Here is a 5,530-nt window from a genome sequence, read left to right as displayed (position 1 = left end):
TCAAATCATAATTTTTTTAATATCATAATTTTTTTAATATATGTAATATAATGGATTTTCAAATTTATTACATAATATTCATAATTATTTATCTGTGTAATAGAAAAAATGTTATTCATATAAACTCGAAAAATAACAAAAATACTATCAGTTAGTGACACGCGAGACCTCTCAACTCTCATCATGGTCGATTATAATTAAAAAAAGAACAATTTTTTATTAGCCACAGAATCAAAATCATAAGAAAAAATAAAAAAAGGGAAATTAGAATTTAAATATGTTCAATTAAGTGAATTTAATGGATTGGTTTACATTAAAATGAAATTTAGTGTCCAACGTTTTTCCTTAAAAAAAATACAATAATAATGTCCAAGGTTTTGAATACAAGGCAAGGCAGTGGTAGTGTCAACTTTATGAAATGATTTCGAAATTTCACTATCCCAAACCCCTTGTGCCATATTTGGTATTAGTACTTTTGGTATTCTGAGACCATCTTGGATGCTAAAAACGCTAATCTATTGTGGGTTCTCATTGCTTTGTCTTCTATTGATCGTTTCTTGATGTGGGTATTTTGATTCTTGCATTGTTGTTCTTGTTGTGAAATCTTGTGTTGTATTTTCTCGTTTTCTTTTTTTTCTTGTTGTTGTAATCTGACTTTGATGTTTGAGAAGAGAAGTGCAGAAAATATGAAGGATGATGATGAATTTGAAAGGTTACTGGGAGAGATCCCCCATGCGAAGTCATCATTGAATCTTCGTCGTCAGTCATCATCATCGCAGTGATCTTGATGGTGATGGTCGTTGTCATGGACATGTCTATGGCATTTATGATGATGAAATTTTGAAGCATAAGTATACATGTATATCTTCTCCTGAGAGTGGGTTTTCTTTACAATCTGATGGCTCCTCTTCTAGTTTGTTTTCTTGTGGGTATTCTCTTTCGGACTTTGGATCACCAACCCTACCCCGATTTGAAGAGATTAAAGCTCACTTGAATTCCAGGGATGGATTTTTGTTGGATTTTAACAAGGTTAATGGGGTTGATGAGAGAAATTTTGTTGATGGTTTGAGTTTATCCAAGAATTTCAGTAAAATGTGCATTAGTGATGAGCAAGATGATCTCCTGGTATCACCAGATCGTTGTCGATCTCAAGGGCAATGTGTAAACGAAGATATCCCGATGAATTTTGAGAAATGCAGGGCATATGATAGTTATAGTAAAGGTTTTTCTGGTTATGGGGGTTTTAATCCCTCCATTCCTATAAGAAATATGAATTTCGAGGGCCGGATGGGTTCTGTCTTTGTGGAAATGCAACATCAACAGAGAATCGATAATTTATTGGGATCACAATATTTTCCTAGTCGACCTGATGGTATGTTTGCTCGGTCTGAGTTCACTATTACTGATCAGAGTCCTCAAATTTATAGAAGCAATGTGTTGACAAGAAATCATTTTCCAATGGGATTTGCTGTGTCAAATGGTTCTTCTACTTTAAATAGGCCTTTGGTTGGTGATGTTCCATTATATGCTTTGGTAAATGATATAAATCTGATTGAATCTAGAAATGATGTATATTCACCGAATGTGGTTCAACAGGGCCGATCGATCCCTCAGAATAATGTCGAAAATTTACTTCATTACCAGCCACATGTGTCTGATGGAAAGAACAGAGTACCTTTGTGTGTTAGAGCGCCTCAAGGGAGTGTTGAAGCCTTCACCAACGATGATAGTTTGATAATTCAAGGGGAAGGTGTTCCTTATGGGACAAACAGAGGATATGTACGTTCGAGGGAACACATCCATAAAGATTTTATTCACCAGACATGTGCTGAAAAGGACCAAGGAAATAGGTCAAATTTTGATGCTCATTTCGACATTGCAGCAATCCAAGATACTCGATTAAATCTGAAAATGTATAGTCCTTTCCGACTCCCACCGAAGTGTAACTCCCTTGCAGAAGCTCAAGGATATATATCACATAGCTAAGGATCAACATGGTTGCCGTTTCTTGCAAAGGATGTTTGATGAAGGAAATTCTCGAGACGGGCAGATCATATTCAGTGAGATAATTGATCATACAGTGGAACTTATGATGAATCCATTTGGAAATTATCTCATGCAAAAATTGCTGGAAGTGTGCAATGAAGAGCAGAGGATGCACATATTGCTCAGGGCGACTGAGGAGCCAGGAGAGCTCGTTAGAATCTCTTTAAATACACATGGGTATGCTTGTCGTGTTTATTGTTCTGCTTTATCATGCTGCAGGCATGTTAAACTTTGATTCATTTTGTGACAGTACCCGGGTTGTTCAGAAGTTGATCGAGACTCTCAAGACAAGGCAGCAAATTTTACGAGTTATTTCAAATCTTGAACCAGGCTTTCTGACACTCATCAAAGACCTAAACGACAATCACGTCATACAACGGTGCTTACAATGCTTTACCAACGAAGATAGTAAGGTAATCACTAACTTCTAATCCTCCTTGTGCTCTAAAAGTTTTGTTAGCATTGCATAGCTATTTCCCTTTGACAGTATTTGTTTGCCTCTAAATTTTGTCACAGTTCGAATGTCTGTCATAATTCAAGTTGTTACATCAATAATTGTTTCATTGTTTTCAATTGATTGGGAGGTTTTAATCTTGCATTGCTGTTGGTTTTCATTTTCGATGTACTTTGCATTATCTTTTCAAATGCAATAAGTCGTCTGATTGACAAGCCAATCAGAAGAGGCGTGAACATGAAAATTGAAGTTAAGAAGTCTTCTAGCTGCTAATGTTTACATCTAAGTGGTCAGAATCTAATTAATGGAATTGCGGTAAAACATTCATAGTCGCTTAGTTTAAAATGTAAAAGAAAGTTCAATTATGCATACTAAAAACTTTTATCTATCTATAACAAACTTATGACGTCAAACTTTTTCTTGGTCTTCCCAACTCAGCAAGTGTGAAATATATAATCTTCTGTTTGAAGTGAATTTGAGAAAGCCTGAACCATCAATCATAGCTCACCGAGAATGGATCAAAGTTCAATGGCTTTCGTCCATACTTGGAAATTGATGAAAGGGATTATATGTAATCACCAACATCTTACAAAAATGCTGCAGATTTACGTCCTGAAAAATTCCCCCTTTCATAATGTTGTTTCAAAAGTTTGATACAGGCTTTGTTTCCTATCAAAAAAAAAAGTTTGATACAGGCTAACGTGGTATAAAAGTCATTATCAGTTAGAAAATCTTGTAGTACATGTTATGTGTGTTGTATAATGGCGCACGGACTTCTCTTGTTTTGGTTTTAATTAGTCCCTTCTTTTCTTGTAATTGCAGTTCATATTTGTTGCTGCTTCAAAGTACTGTGTTGATATAGCAATGCATCAGCATGGGTGCTGCGTTCTGCAACGTTGCATCAAAATTTCGAATGGAGAGAATCGAGAAAAGTTGGTTGCAGAGATTTCGGCAAATGGTCTTCTGCTTGCTCAAGATCCATTTGGGTAACTAAACTGTTAATTGTCTATTGTAGGAATCTATCTTTTAATATGTTTGAGCTGGTTATATTCCTCCATGCTTACAAGAATAAATATCTTTTCTGCTTAAACTTAAAACTTGTTTTCTATCATCTTGTGATGATTCAAGAACATATCACATTTGATGACCAGTTCTTTTCTTTAAGATTTTAAGCCCAATTGCTTTCTGCTGCCTTAAAAATGGCAGCTGATAGTGAGCGTGCTACTCGAATATTTCAAATCATGTACCAAGTGCCACGTCTCTAAGTCGGGGCACTTGAACAGCTACATAGGACAATATGACCGATTATTGCTTTCCAGAAAAGACATTAGGATTTGATATACGTTCTCCTATATGAACAAATTCCCCGATTCTTGTTTAACGAGAATGTTTAAATTTGAAGTGCAAAGAACTTTATTTCCTCAGTAAATTAATAAATGAATCACCTTCTTGCTAAGATGATCGCTCTCTAATTTTTTATTTTGTTTCCATCCATATTCCAAACTATTTTACGAAGTTGATTGATTAGTCAGTTTTCTAATTTTTTTAAGCACCGAATACTTGATCATCGTGTCGAGTTATTTTAATCAACTTGCCTGTTTCACTTTTCTTAGTGTTTACCTATATATATATATTGATTATATTTCTGCTAAAAGTGAATATAATGTTTATATGCAGAAATTATGTCGTTCAATTTATTTTGGAGCTTAAGATACCATTTGCTACATCCAAGCTGACCACTCAGTTCGAGGGCAGTTTTCTACATCTCTTAATGCAGAAGTTTAGTAGCCATGTTGTTGAAAAGTGTCTTGAACTGTGTAATGATGAAACCCGGTCAAAGATTATCCATGAATTACTCTCTGCTGACTACTTTGAGCAATTGCTTCAGGACCCGCATGCAAATTATGTTGTTCAGAAAGCTCTCCGCTTTTCCGAGGTATGCTATTGATGCTCATTTCTTGGGCTCTTATAACCTTCAAAAGATTGAAGTTACACCGTACTGCTAGTTATACCTTCTGGTTTAGTAGCAAATTATTTGTTCTACAATCGGTTTCAAACCCAACGATGTTGTTTTGCCCTCCTTTTGGTTCTCCAATTAACGCGCTCTCATAGTTGTTTTAGAACGACAAATTCCTGCCTTGATGTCTATTAAGAGCGATTTTTTCTTTGGATTATCCAACATCATTTAACTAAAGAATTCTTTTGAAATCAGGGTCCTCTCCATAAATCGTTAGTCGATGCCATCGAATTCCACAAGGTGAATTCGCGCAACAGTCCTTACTCCAAGAGGATCTTCTCTCACAAGCTTCTGAGGAGGTGATGATGCATAATCTTATTTCTGCCAAGAATATGAAATGTTTAGAGCCACTGACTGCTTCTCCTCTCCTCCCCATCTCCATCAAAAACCGGTTCTTCCGTCGATCCATGCTCGTTCGTAGATATCATATATTCTGTATTTTGTTTTTTACATAAAATTCATGTCTTTACTTGGCATCATAATGACTGTAAAGTAAGACAGGTGAAGTTGCTCTTAGTCTCTAGAAATACGATGTCTCGTATGATATCTGTTGTTTTTGGTCTCAACAATATTTGTGGATTGAATTGCTGCTTTTCTAAATCAAGATTAGTTACATATACATATTCTCACACACACACAAATATACATACAGAAAAACAAATTGATTGACGACTGTATAGTGACATGGCATCGAGAAACGCTGCCACGACATTGAAAATTACTGACATGTATGATAATATGTCGAAAATTAAATTAAAATAGTCAAAAACTAAAAATAATGTACGAACAACAAACTTTGAAAACTTAGTGGATCAAAACATAAAATTGGACAAATAATTAGTGGAAAAAAAATTTATTTTTAACTTCTCAATTTAGTATATACATGGTCTTTTATCATCAACTATACTCACCCCATCTTAAATTAGATTGTTGTTATTTACAAGATATATAACCACGGTTTATGAAAATATTTATAATTATTAATTAAATTACTTATTATGAGACTTTTCAGT

At 34.8% G+C, this 5,530-nt stretch overlaps 1 pseudogene; it reads left to right on the top strand.

The window, feature by feature from the left end:
* The first annotated feature begins 413 nt into the window (after positions 1 to 413).
* On the top strand, positions 414 to 5,123 carry LOC140813315 (uncharacterized; annotated as a pseudogene).
* The last annotated feature ends 407 nt before the right edge of the window (positions 5,124 to 5,530 follow it).

The sequence above is a fragment of the Primulina eburnea genome, chromosome 14, assembly GCF_022965805.1.
Source record: "Primulina eburnea isolate SZY01 chromosome 14, ASM2296580v1, whole genome shotgun sequence".
NCBI classification, from domain to species: Eukaryota; Viridiplantae; Streptophyta; class Magnoliopsida; order Lamiales; family Gesneriaceae; genus Primulina; species Primulina eburnea.
The sequence above is the reverse complement of the archived record's forward strand: the minus strand, read 5'-3'. Positions and strand labels throughout refer to the sequence as shown.